Source organism: Struthio camelus, chromosome 12 (genome assembly GCF_040807025.1).
Source record: "Struthio camelus isolate bStrCam1 chromosome 12, bStrCam1.hap1, whole genome shotgun sequence".
Classification (NCBI taxonomy): domain Eukaryota; kingdom Metazoa; phylum Chordata; class Aves; order Struthioniformes; family Struthionidae; genus Struthio; species Struthio camelus.
Window position 1 is genome coordinate 1,847,473 of NC_090953.1, and position 14,329 is coordinate 1,861,801.

The following is a 14,329-nucleotide window of genomic DNA, read 5'->3' on the forward strand; positions in this document are numbered from 1 at the left end:
CCAGAGAGGCTTTTCCTACCCACTCCCTAGCCTTGGTGGCTCTTCTTTAAAAGAAAAATAGAGGGGGAAAGGGAAGATTAAACAAACACTTACCAAGCTACTTCCATCTGCTCAACACTGCTGCTCAAACACCTGTGGCGCTTCCAGAGACACCTTCTCGGTTCTAGCTCAAAGGAACAGAAAAACATGCCGAGGAAGGAGGATGCAGCGCAGAGGGAGGAGGATCTGGAGGGAGCTCGGAGCGAACAGCGCTCCCAGCGAAGCCCTGCACATGCGCCCCGGCAGCGGCACACTGCGGCCTGACACTCTGCGGATGTAGCGGCTCCTGTATGTGGGTCCCCCAAGTGGTACCTATAAAATAGAAACCCTGTGTTTTACAGGACATCTGGAAACCTGGTCTGAGGATGGGTTAGTTACAGGGGTTTTGCCCTTCACCCCCAGCTCAGGCAGGGAGAGTTAGCTGCCCCTCGATAGCGTTGCATGACTTTTGTCCTCAAAACACAATTTACAGGCCGGATCTATCCATTGAAATAAAAAAAAATTTGAGCAAAATTAAATCTATAAATGTTATAGATTTAGCCTTCACTGGGGAAGAATGAGAAGAAAACATCCCTGCGTCAAGCTCCTTTTGAGTATTAAGGCTTGAGTTGATTCCTGCCACCATATCCACAGGAGAGGTACGTCCTATCCCCTTTGCGCACATGCAACACAAACTCCCGAGGCCTCCTGCTGCCTCTTTCCATCAACACAGCGCAACGCCCTAAACTGGTTCAGTACTTCACCTTGGAGCTGCTCCTGCAAGCGTAGGAGAGCTTTGCCTGCTCCAGTGGGTGCTGATGGGGTGGGAAGCAGGCCCACAGCCCGCCTGGAGCCTCTTCATCTGGAGGACACGTTCCCCTACTGCCAGTGCCCGGGCGTTTATCCCCACCAACTCCTCACTGTTGTAGATCTGCGATGCTTCCAACATCTGTAGATTTAATCCCTCCTAAGTCATTTCTTGTCTTTTCCTATGCAACTACCTAGATAATAGTGCAGGCCAAAACTTTAGGAGACTGTAAACACTTGGGAGAAAAGCTGCTTAGAGCAAGGCACTTCTTAAAGACATTTATAGCATTATAGAAATTGCAGGGGAGCAATGAGAGAGATGTGTTTACGGTAATGCTGTGCTTGTTTTCTTAACTCTGAGATAGAAGAAGCTGAAGTGCAAAAGTCCCTCCTTCGGGCTGCAGCTGCAGGTCACAGACCTCCTAAAAGCTAAGTCAACATGATAATCCATGAGATCTGTCAGTGCCCCAAAGGACCTCTTTGCTTTGCACAGAACGTTGCAACCAGCAGAACATCTTATGGCCCTTGTACCAGCAAAAGATGTACCACAAAAGACGCCCTAAGGGTTGAAAGAGGATAACATTAATTTTCAGAATATTTAAATAACACCTTGCCAACCAAGTGACCAGTGTCCCGCTGCTGTATGTGCTGCTTTATTTCTCCCATCAAAATGGGGACGAGCCACAGGGCGATGCTTTCCAGAGGCACGTTCTTGGCCGCGTCAGGGCTGCTGCATTTACTTCGGGGCCAGAGAAACAACGGCCTCATGATTAAAGTTCAAAACAGGAAGGCAAGAAATCTGGGCTTTTCCCCCACCTTGTCCCAAATACTCCTTTAGGGCCAGTCGGCACACTCACCCACTCTCAGTTTCTCATGTTAATAATACTTCCGTGATGGAGTTGGATTCACTGGGAAGGAAGTCTGCTCCCACCTCACACCAGCGAACACAGCTGGGAGCTCCGGGCTCGCTCGCATGAACCACGTCTTCAGAGGTCCGGGCATGCTGCTTGTGGAGCACCGAGAGCACAGAAAAGCTGTCACAAAAACATAATTAGGGATCAGATTTGTAATTTTTTTTTTTTAAAGGAGAAATAAAAACAGTCGGTTCTTGCCTGTCTGAGGTGGGGAGAGCTGTGCCAAACTCCATACCATGGGTCCCTGCTGGGGTTTGCCCTCAGTTCAGCGGGTTCTTGGTCTCTTTGGAAACGTCAGTGTCGAGGCAAGCGGGGCTGGGTTTGTTTTTACGAACAGGGCTGCCTCCAGCAGCTGTGAGCGCTGCGTTACTGAAGCCTCACCGTGATGTATTCGCTGGTTTGTGAACCCTCAGCCCTCGCGGGAGCACGTCGAATCCACACGATCTGCCAAAGCGCCAGCTCTCGCCTTCGGCTCGGAGCTGCGGCGGGGAGCCAAGGGCCGGCTCCGGGGGCGGCACAGCGCCCGCCGGCCCAGCAGGTTAACGGCGCACTCGTTTCCACCACGCGCTTCCCCAACCCACCCGCTAATCTGTCTTGTGGGCTGGCACTGGGCAGCTTGAGGCTGTCTCTCTACTATCGCTGGAGAACTTCCAGGTCCTACATAAGAGACATGAACTTTCTGTTTTGTTTTTGTTTCTTTTGGGATGTCTTTTAACCACAGTCAGCCCTTTGCATGCCACTTTGCATCGGCTGCTGGGAAGGAGATAAGTTGTGCAGGTCCAAATCACCAGCTGTAAATTGATGGGGCTCCTCCTCAAAAAAGAAGGAATCCAGCAGAGCTGTCCTGATTTCCTCCAGCTGCGGTGCAGGGACCGCAGCAGGCAAGCTGCCCGCTTGCTGAAAGCGGCCCTTGAAGTTTACTCAAGCAGGGGTGCTCACGGGAGCACGCGCACATGGACCCTCGCGAAGGGTTATTTGCAAAGCTGCCTCTCCTCAGAAGAAGCATCACGCCAGTGAAACGTGGTAAGCCCCTCTCTAGCGCAGAAAGCCCAATTTCAGAGACAACCACCTCTTTCCAAGGGCTGTCACGCAGATCAGCCAAGCTGCAGGCAACCACAGACAGCAAACCACAAAATCGTTGCTCTACAGCCTGGAGCCCTCCAGGCTCTCCAGTACCAACACAATTGTTTTTTTCCACATCAGTAGTGGGGCAAATCTGTAGTAGCAGGGCTCATCCGGCCTCACCTGGCAAGCTGCCCCGCGTCTCCGCTCCAGCCCTGGCACCGTGGTACGCAGACGCGAGCTGCGGCTGGGGAGGAATCCTCCTCCATCTCAAAGGGCAGGAGGAAAAAGGCATCCAGGTTTCCTCAAAGTTACATGAAGATACAGCCCAGCCCCTGCCAAAGCAGATCCTTTTACAGGGACACTCTGCTTTATCCAGGCTCCTTGGCAGATCCAGCTAGGTTCAGTGTTTGCACATCTGGATTCATTTGCAGCACCTAGCTGGGACTCCAAGGATAACAACAGTAATACAGTGTGGCACTGAGACAAGTTCCAGCAAACTCACCTTTTAAAGCCGTTCTGCAGGGGAAAGGCAAGCCTGCAAGGAGCCGCAGGAGAGTCCTGCTCCCCAAAGCCGCAGGAGAAATGTCAACACCCAGCGTAGACAGGAGTGTCTCACACCTCGGCTACATTAAGGGAGTTTTGGAAAGCGTATCCTTATTTATGAGCACCTCTCTAAGACCTCTTGCTCACCAGAGTGCCCCAGCACCTTGCAGGATGAGAGACACAAAGCACAAGGGCAGGTGTTAATGCGCTGCCTGGATAAACGCTGCCCCGCTGCGCCTGTGCCGGCTTGGGAGCGGGCTGCAGGACAAGCAGCCTATTCTCTCCATTTTTGTGGATTTTGCTTGTGCAAGGTGCTGGATTAACAACCCTGAGACCGAATTCCTGCAGTTACCCAGAAAGGAGACCTAACAGCAGCTGTGCCAAAACAATCCTTCCATGCGCTGTCCCACCGTCAGCCCATAACTCCTGACTTGGCCCAACCACAAGGACAACGGAGCTTGTGTACACAAGGGCCTGGGCTGTGCCAGGGCCACCAAGGGCTGGGGAGAAAGCGGTTGCTGACCCTCCACGATGCCACCGGGCCCCTTGGGTGAGCAGGAGGATGAGGGCTGTCTGCCTGCTGCAGATCAAGAAGGTCCGCCCAAATTAGGTGCTCCCACACCACAACTCCCATGCCACAGACACCTGGCTGCAAGGTGGCTAGGAGAAACCGCCAGCCTTATTTCATGCAATTTAGCAAGACATCGGTGACTTGAGGTCACAACCCCTTGTTAATGAGAGAGACCCGGGAGCAATTAGTTCCACACAACTGTTATTATTTCTATATCAAACGGATGCTGCCCGAGTTCCCTTAGGCTTGCCAGAATTTCTTCACCGTAAAATAAATAAGTATGCCGATATTTACCGAAAGCGTTCCCGAGCACAATGTCCCCCGCGGGGCTGCTGTGGCACTTTGAACAGGAGTCAGCATTGCTCATTCGCTCCTCTGATGAGTCAGGGTGGCCGGCTCAGCCGCGGCATGGACACCTGGCCTTTCTTCCTCAAAGCTGTGGTTTTTAGCTCAAGAACAGAGCCTGCGAGCCAGCACACACAACCATCGAAACCCAAACCGCTGCCACCGGGACGGGGCGAGGGCATCACAGCAGGAGCTGTAACACCATGTGGCAACGCAGGTCCCGAACAGCGGCCATCTCGTTAGATTTCTTGTGCTTGTTAGCACTTCTCATCATCGCCAACCTCGAGCTGAAAGAGATCGATGTGCAAGACCTGGGAACCATAAATACCTTTATCCTAGCCCTAGGCCAGCTCGGCCAAGTCAACCACCGAACTCATTAGCTCCTCGCTCGCAAACACACGCTGGCTGCATCTCCCCGGCCAGCAGCAGGCGACCGCGCACACTGCTTGCAACGACGCAGCGGCTGCGGGGCGCGAATCGCTCCCGCGCGCCAAGGCATGGCCCCAGCTCTCAAAAGAGGCAAACTGGCCCAAGCAAAGATGCTTTGCAAGAAGCCTGCTGCAGCTTCATCTGTGCACGAGGACCCGTGGGGTGCCTGGCCCTTGCGTGCAGCCCTCCTGCACAGAGGCATCACTCCAAAGCGCAAGCTGCCACAGCATTTTCTAGCTTGTGCATATACTTATCTACTTGCAGTTTATTTGGACAAATGCTCCTTCAATGTCCTTTAAAGCACTTGCCTTCTGATTCGGAAGGGAGACTTTAAATAAAAATTAAAAGGCAAACAAAACCAGTGTCTCCACTTAAAAGCCCTTTAAAGGCTTGGAAATGATTAATGTGTTTAAACTATAAACTGTAGCTGTTTTAAGAGGAGATAAATATGAGATCAAGACTTCTGACTACACAAACAGTGCAAAAGCGTAAGTAAACAGCCGTGACAAGTTTAGCACTCTCTTGGAGACGGCGTTCTGCATACAATACATGTGCTTCATGCCACGGTGAGCGCTGGAATATTTAAAAAGGAAACGTCAGGCTGACACCAAAAGGAGCGAGGTGCAATTAGTTTTTCTTTAGCAGGCTGCAGAGCCCAAGGTCAGAGCACACCAGTCACGCGGGGGTCTGCAAGCGTGAGCAGCTGAAGACAGTTCCCAGTGAGAAACAGAGCAGCAACACCCACGCGCATTAAAAACGTTGATAAATTATCGGTAGAGCAAAGCTGGCACAAAGCGTTCCTGCTTGCTTGGAGAGAGGCAGTCAATGTACGACTTGCACGGCTGCGTGTGTGTGCCTATCTAAAGACAGACAGATTCCTCTCTGAATTCCCCAGTACAGGAAAATGTTGCAATGCTGAGGTTAGTCAAACTTCTGCGTGAAGAATAATTGCTGTTGACTGCCAACTTCTCGCTGCAAATCCAAACAGACAAATACTGTATGCTTCAGCCCTGCTCCAGGTCTCCCTAGGAATAGCTCTGCTCATCTTGGGATAAGATAAAATCCGGTCCTGTGCGATAGAGGAAAGCAGTCTGCGTTCGGCCCCTCGCATTGCCCTGGCACGGATGTTTGTCACGAGCCGCGGGCTGTGCCAAGTCCCGCGCAGAGCTGGGGAGCAGGAGACAGCACGGGCAGCTCCTCAGCGCGTTCGTCTGCTTTGCTAAACGAAACGGTAGTGCTGCAACACGGGAATGCATCGCTAGTTTTTGCAGGGCAGCGCACAACTGTCGAGGTTGATTATCACGTTTCTAACTCACCAGGCCTTTCCTCAACAACGTCACAAGACAGCGAAGTCTGCAATTTGGAGTAAGAGATAGGAGGAGGCATGGTAGAAGGACGGACACAGAAGCCCATGACCTGTGCAGGGAGCACAACTCCATCATCCCAAAGACACGCAGAACTTGCTCATCACTGGCACCGATTGACCTGTTTTGTATTAAGCAAACATCCACCTGAGCCAGAGAAACACCTGCCTATTTTGCATGTCACTGATGGGATTGCACTGCTTTCCTCCCCGACTCGGTGATCAGGAAATTTTTCCTCTAGCCTTGGCAGATGGTGAAATATTCCAAAAGAGGAAGGAGGAGGAGAAGCAATAACAAAGCCATTTCTGCTGTGCATCAGTAAAGATCCTTGAACACCCTCCAGAAAGCGGCACCGTGTCCTCTTGGGCTGTTTACAATGTTCAGTTTGACAACTGAACTCGGAGGCTGCTTTTGAATCATCTGAATTGCATTAGCACAAGCTCCCTTGCTGCCCATCTTGTTTCATAATTGTGAGCTGTGCTCTGGAAACTCAAGGATTTACACTCACATCTTGTTCAATCTCCCAGTACAGCGATGCCATTTTGTCTCCAGAGCTACCGTGCTGAGCTGCTTGCTCTCCAGTAGATACAAAAGTGATGTTCAGTAACCTTCCAAACACTGGATTTCCCTTTTCGGCTTGAAATCAACTTTTCCCTTCAACATTTGAAGAACTCTTCATCCTCTTTTTTTTTTTTCCCCCTCCCAGAACAAGCACTAATAGCTCCTCCTGTTAACAATATCCATTCCCCAAACCTCTCTTTCAAGCCTCACCATTTGGAGATCCAAGTATTTGAAAATCCGCCCTTCTGGGTTCATCCCAGCTCCTGTCTCAATTCTGGATTGTCAGATATTTTTCAGGAAAATCCACACATTGTTCAAAATGGAGCTGCCAGGGACAAACAACAGCACAAAACATTTAAAGATCAGGTTTGAGCACAGAGAAACTCCTTTATCAGCTTTACTATAAAAAGCAGGACGCAAAAGAGGTACTTTGAAGAGCGTACAGGTTTCGGGAAACCTCGATGTTGCTTCTTCCATGTTATACTTCCATGTTGCTTCTTCCATATCAGCAACTTCCTGAAATGAGCCCAGTGGGAATGTTTTGGGGAAGCGAAGAGGGGGGGTGTGCACACACACAGATGTAATGAAAAGGGCTTACACTGATACCCCTTGCTGTGCAGCAAAAATAATTGCATATGTGGTGGGAAAGGAGGTAGTGGTTTCTTGGTGTATGAAAAGAAAGGAGAGCAAACAAACAACCATCATGCAGCACAGGAAGCAAAGCGCGTGGGACTTTCCGCTGAAAGATTCACGTGGAGTTCAATGGGCCATTTAGCAGGTAACTGTCACATCAAACAACGTGGATTATTCAGACAACAGGAGACAAGCCAGGGTAATGCTGCTCATAATCCTGTGTATGTTCAAACACTTTGACGGCTAGATAAATAGACTATTTAATTAAACCAACAAGTCATCGTTTATTTTCACATCACAATAGGTTAAATGACTTTTTATTCCCATTTTCCATATCAACAGAGCAGACTTTTTGGTAATAAAAGCTAAACTCTAATTAACAGCTGGCGTGGTTGTACTTGGCAGCATTGTGAGTAATTCAGTACAAAGCAAACACATTTACTATAAATGGCTTTTGATTGCAGAGACCAAGGTAATAGCCGTTACGCACACGGGTGCCAACAACCGCCTGGTTATTGTTTCGGAGGTGCTGGGACAGGACCAAGGTGAAGGGGTGAGCGGGCATCGTCCCGGTCAGGAAGATGGAAGTAGGAAAACATTTAAATTAGGGCCTAGCTGATTTATAAGCAACGCCGGGGATACGCAGTGTGTCCTGCAGCAAAGACTGAAATGCCTCTCGGGGCAGGCAGCTGCGGCTCCCTCCCGCCCGGGGCGCGTTTCGTGCTGCGAGGAGGGACCCTCGCAACGCGAAGCTCCGGTTAAGAAGCTCAAACGCTAGGGCGAGCGATTCTTCCAAGTTGCCTGCGGGTCCCCAATACCATCCTACAGCAGCCCTGGGGTTTGCAAGGTGCTTTACAGAGCCCAGCGGGTCGGACCCCGTCCCCTGCATCCCCAGCACGCACGTTTATAGGCAAACCACTCCCTGTTGGCTTTCTGCAAGAGGAATAGCCGCGTCCTGCCTGCTGCTGCTACAAATCATCAAAAGCCACTTAGGGATGGGATATAAAACCTGCCCAGTTCATCATTTCCTCCAAAAACCTCTTTTTTTTCCCCCTCCACCTTTTAAATCAGCATTGCTTCAATAAGCAGCTTGCTGTGGATAGTGCCAGCGAGGAGGGGGCTGATACCGCCCGCACTGGCGGATAAACGCCTGCACCGGCGGCAGCTTCACCTGCCAGCACCAGGATTTGCACCGTCCCCCCCACCCCGAAGCTGGCCTAGCCCCGAGGTTTACCTAGGCACGCTATCAGGCACGTCTACCCCCTTTTAATGTTTTTCATTATTTATGCAGAAATATCGACAACAGCTTGAAGTCCACAACCATAAAAAATATTCAAAATCAATCTCTCCTGCTTCACTTACTAATTTCCCATTTAAACGGGCTCTCGTCCAGGCCTCGGCAGGTCTCTGCTGCTTCGATGGAGCGGCCCCGGCAGGCCGAGCGATCGCGAGCCTCGCGGTTTGTCCCCCCATGCCGTCAGCTCTCCTGTAAGATGCAAGCAAATTTTATCAAATTAAAATCGAGGGAAGCTTTATTCTGAGATACCCTAACAGGGCTTTGAGCTCCGCTCCGAGGCGCGGATGCGCAGAAGAGACGGAGGGTCCCCCCGGGAGTCACTCGTGCGCTGCCAAACGCCACTGGGGTCACCTCAAGAGCAGCTGGCGCGTCGTTTGGGCTGGGAAGCTGTTTTGGGGCTGGGTTGGCTACAGCGCTGGGGAGGCAGCACCGGTGTTATGAATTCTTCTTATGCCATAGCTCCCTTTCAGCCCCCGAGAGCTTCCAGCCCGTTTTGAGCCGCTCCAGTTTGCGGAAGGAAAGCAGGAGGCAGAGACAACCTGCAGCAGTCAGTTCGCGACTGCACCCAGCTGGGACGGAAAGTTATAACCCAACGGAAAGCTACAGGCGCTGCCGCGTCCGACGCCAGGGCGAACGCTGGCTATCCGATCGCCCCGCGCGCCTGGCACGAGGGGTTCAGCTTGCAGGGGTACGAAGCCCCTCCAGCCTAAGGGGGTAATCCCACGGGACAGTGCCCTCCAAGGGGGCAGGGCGGGAAGGAGCCACCGAGCTAGGAAGGGCTTGCGCTCTGCCTGAAGCAGCACCGTCGCGTTGCAGAAGGAGCAGGGGAGCTCGGGGACGCGGGACCTGCCCCCGGCTCTCCTCCTGCGGCCGGTCCCCCTTGCACCGACGCTTTGCACGTGCAGCCGCCGGCGGGGAGGACCCGAGGGCTCTCCAGCTCGTCGGACAAGGTCCTCGCCGCCGCGAGCACGCGCCCCGGGGAGATCTTGCTTCCGGCGTGCCGGCTCCCGGAGCAGCGCCGACCACGTTACGCGACTGCCGCCGGCCTCCAAACGCCTCGACCGGGCTGCGGTGCCTGGAAGGCGCCCGGCGTGCCGGGAACTCGGCGTCTCAAGGAAGGACTTTGACAGGAGAAACCCCTTTCTTCGAAGGCAAGAAAACACGCAGCGTTTTCCCTCGTTTTGAAAGGGAACGCGTCACGTCCCGCTTACCGCCCGCGGACAAGGCACCTCGACGCCAAAGCGATGCTCTGGGGACGCCGGCGCAGCGACGCGGCTGTCTCGCGCGTGCGGACGGAGCGCTCTCCGGTCACCTTCACGCGGAGGAGGACACGCGAGCCGAGGGAGAGGCGCTACCTGCCAGCTGTGCGCCGGGAAGGGTCCGGCTCGCACGCGAGCACTGCGGCAGGGACAGCTTTGTCTTCCCGGGCTGTCAAAAAATAAAAACAACAATAATAACGCGTCTACACAACTTTGTTAAGGGTTATTTTCACCAGATAAAGGCCCTTTTCTGGCGCGTACCTGAGGGGAGAACAGGGGCCCATGCACGGACAATAATTACTAAAGAGCAGGCTGGCGCGTGGGCGCGAAAGGCACGGCACGGCGGGTGCGCGCACGCTGAGCGCCTCTCCCCATCAGCCGGGCTGCTGCAGGACCACGTTCGGGATGGAGCCCGTCCAGGCCGAACAGATCCGAGGAGCCGCGCGGGAGCACAATAGCGGCATTGTGGGGAAAGGGCTGGAACGGCGTCCGGAGAGCCCGGCCCGGCCGCCGAGCCGCGCGGGCTCAGCTCTTGCCAGAGGTGAAGGGGCCAAGAATGCAATGGGCTGCGTGAGACTCGTCATCGTGGCTGGTGGCGGGGAGCAACACGCTATAAAGAGCCGCAGCTTGTGGAAGCGCTTGGCCCAGGCAGCTCTTTGGGGGAAGCGCTACCGGTCCCTCCGCTGGGCGCGCTGCACGGCTGCTCGCCAGCACGCGTGTGCCTGCGCGCGTAGCTCGCGCTCCCCTCCCCGCTCGGCCCACGCACGATGCTGGGGAGGCCGCACGCCGCAACGAGACTGCGGCACCACGAAACACGGTCCTGCCAGGGCACCAACCCGACCGTAACACTTCTTACGGTTACTGCATTTACAGAGAACGGGAAGCAGGGAGAGCGTGAAGGATGCTGCTTTTCGGGGGCTGCAGGCATTCACTGGAGGGCTATCCCTGGAGAAGGAGGGAGCCGTGCTCCTGTTGGGACATTTCTTGCCAGCCACAGATACCTTATCCTCACTTCTAACATCTGCTGCACTTTACAGCGGTGGCTTTCAAGGCGCGGGCTGCAGCCACACGGAGAGCAGAGGGCAGCCTGAAGAGGCGGCCCCCGAGAGCCGAGCGAAGCAAGAAACCAGCATCGCCCCTCAGCTTCCCCGGGAAACGCAGGCATCCACAAACGGCCGCGGGTTGGAAGCTGCTGGGCCAAGATCCAGCACAAAGCAGGCGTCATTGCCCCCAAATAAGTCCGCGACAGCACAGCAAGAAAGTCCTCAACGCGTCAGCGACTGCAAGCGGCACGCCAGTGCCGTGCCCCAGCCCCGAAACCAGAAGCTCAGGCGGGGTAAACTTGCACTTGCTTCTTTCTACTTCACTCTCCAACCTCTTGCAAACGACTAGTTCAATTCCTGCTGCCCTGGAAGGCAGCGACAGAGGGAAACCGAACGTCGCAGTATTTCGCTGTGCTGCATGGACAGCCCCCACCCACCCCAGGTCAGGCTCGACTCTTCCTGCTAAACACGCTCTTATTTCTCCTGTCACCTTTCGTTTGGTTGGCTTGGCTTTGAAAACGTGCCAAGAGAGAACGGGGACCGGCTTTCAGGTCAAAGAACACGGCAGCGCTTTCCGCGTGACATCCCCGACACCGATTCAGAACGGCGAACTCGGTGATGAGCGTCAACCGGGGTGGGGAAAGGAGGAGGAAAAAAAGAAAAAGAAAAAAAAAAAGAATATCAGCATTTACTTTGCGTGACCTCTAGCTCTGACTATCGCTAGTGCAGAACAAATACAGAGGGGGAGAAAAACACCGTGTCCTAAAGCAAACAGCAAGGACAAGCTTGATGAGAGTATTTAAGCAGTTATTAGAGAGCGCTTGATTGCAAACCTTGTAGGAGCCCCATGGAACATGTGATGTTTGTTTTAACAGCACTTAGCAGCTGTCCTGTTAAGGAAAAGAACAAAGTGTAGGTGTTATAAAGTCAATATTGTTACAAGAAGGCATGTGACAAAGGTCCACCGAGCCGCAGTTAAATGAAATCACTTTCTCGTTGGGTTTATACAGCTTAGCTGAAGTTTATATTATTTCCCCTGAATTACTTTTCCAGATGTGTATGCCATAAAAGATTAAGATCATAGAACCAACATGATTATTTCCACTGATGAGATTAATATGTATTGTTTTTATCTCAGATGGAATTGGACAGAATCAAAAAGCGTATTTTCAAACGGTGCAAGTTTCCACTTCAGCTGGCCACCGGCAATCCGCTGGAAGTACCGCGGCTGGGAGCCGCGCTCCCCCGAAAGACCGGCCTTATTCCGGGTGCAGAGCTGCCCTCTTCCTCCTTTCCGCTTTTTCTCCTACCCGCAAGGAACTACCCTTTAATTTGAAGTGTACCTTATTCATCGTTGCCAAGGGATGAATCAAAACAAAAAAGGCCACACATCCCAATATAATTGAAATGGTTGGACTCCAAATACAAACCTTGAGGGGGAAAAATAAATAAATCAAATACTTTTCTTGCACCTGGACCATTAGAGAATTAAAGCTTCTAACTGCCCATATATATCCAGTCCCTGGTGCAGAAACCTTCCGAGTTGCTAGTCCACGTAGAGTTTTAATTTAACGTTTGCTTTTGGGTTGCCAAACTTTTGGTGGACTTGGCCAGAAATCTAGAATTGAAGTAAGAATAGACATAGCCACAGAAACACCCGTGCCAATGAAAAGGATATTTTCCATTTTAAAAATATTTCCTTATAAAATTGTGACCCAAAGCACATGGAAGCAAGCGTCCCTGCAGGCAGAGGCGGGTGGGCAGGGCTCTGCTCTCGACTGATATCCAGCACCGATGCAGCTCTGCAAAGGGCTGGGGTGGGGGGGGGGGGTGGTCCCTGCACTTAACCTGCAGCAAAGACACACAGCACTGAGAAATCATAAACGACTGCTTTTATTTCCTGCTTCCTTCATGGAAACCTCTACAGCAGAGCCCTTTGAGTTTTATGTGTTTAAATTCTTCTCTGATGCTGCAGTCCCAGATCTGTGCTTTCAGGAGGGAGGATTAACTTTATCCTTATTGCAGCTATTAACCTCTGCATGTGAGGACACGAGAGGTAAATGAGTAACTTTTCGTTTCATGGATAACATGAAAAGACACAGTATTGATGCCAATGCACACTGACAAGTGATTTTATTTCCATATGTGACAGTAAACAGACTGATTTTACACTGGAATTTTTTTTTCTTTTTTTTTTTTAAAAGAAGCCTCTCCGTTGGCAAATTTTCACTTTTTTTTTTTTAATATGCATGTAAATCCATCAGGAGCTTGGCACCCGCTCCAGGTCCAGAGCCACGTTTTCTAATTTATAATTTATTTTCTCTTGTTATAAAACCAGGGGTAACAAAAATCAGACCTTCAGAGGAAGGTGGAAATCCAGGCTTCAATCAACACTGCAGTTTGACCTCTTCTCTTATATTTTACCCCTCTGGAAAAACTATCAGCTAAAACCTGCTTTTACATTTAAGCGTCATTTAAAGACAAGATTAGCTATAAGCTTTGCCTGAAATAACATGAAGGCTTTTCTAATATCTGCTGTTTGTCTTCCTTTAGCATATGAACACGCGCACACGGGCAGGTTTCACCACCCAAGTTTTACGATCCTCATTGACACACAAACGTGGTCACAAACTCCAGAGCCCAGCGGGGGACATGCAGCCACCAGCACCACAGGGCTGGCTTAAATATAGCCACGGGCACCGCGGTTTCCTGGGCTGCGGGACTCCAGGGTGCCAATGCAAGTGAGAGCAGAGCAAAAAAGCGGCCTGGGAAAGGCATCATTTGCTCTTCTCATTCAAGCCAAGCTGCATTTTCCTACCGTTTCAGTCTCCGCGCTGACTTTGTAAATAGCAACTCTACCTTGTTTATAAAGGCAATGTTGACATTTTGTTATAAATGGTAATGTCAATTTGATAAAGTTAATTACTTATTATTTGGAATCTAATTTGCATTAAAGGTTGAATTCATTAAAAAGCAGGATTGGTGTTTAAACAAGAGGTTTCCAAAGCACCTGAAGGAGGGCTGCTGGCCCCAGTACCAGCAATGGCCAGCTCGCCCCAGACAGGCGCACGCGCTGGGTACGCGCAGCCAGTCCCTCCGTCACCGAGTTTATTAACACAGCAGATGAAAGCATTAACGTACCAGAGCTAAGAATTCCCAATGCAATAATGCATTCAGATTGTCCAAGCTCAAATAAATATTTACTTTGCTTTATTTTTCAGCTGAATTTCTTAAAGTGGCTGAGGCATAACTCACCGGGAGACAGTATCCGACTGGGGAGCCAGCTTGGAGGCAGGAGCTCGTTCCTTCCTTGGCACTCCAGGAGAGCCGGGGCAGCGCACCAGGGCTTCATCTCATCAGCTACCAGTGAACGTTTCTCCAGCGAGGACACCACCCCAAGCAAGCCAGTGCCCAGCAGCGATATGAGCACAAGTGAGCTCAGGGTTTCCTGCTCTTCTGCTAATGCTCCGGACTAGATCA

The 14,329-nt window shown here is 51.7% G+C and overlaps 2 long non-coding RNA genes across 2 annotated transcripts; both read right to left on the reverse strand.

Annotated features, from left to right (window-relative positions):
• Window positions 1–599: 599 nt before the first annotated feature.
• On the reverse strand, window positions 600–8,694 carry LOC138068849 (uncharacterized). The gene is made up of 3 exons (XR_011143660.1): window positions 8,613–8,694; window positions 6,828–6,942; window positions 600–1,859 (listed from the first exon to the last, which is right to left on the reverse strand). It is a non-coding gene; the product is annotated as an uncharacterized lncRNA (long non-coding RNA).
• LOC138068850 (uncharacterized) lies at window positions 8,690–12,943 on the reverse strand. The gene is made up of 3 exons (XR_011143661.1): window positions 11,683–12,943; window positions 9,759–9,975; window positions 8,690–8,736 (listed from the first exon to the last, which is right to left on the reverse strand). It is a non-coding gene; the product is annotated as an uncharacterized lncRNA (long non-coding RNA).
• Between the last annotated feature and the right edge of the window lie 1,386 nt (window positions 12,944–14,329).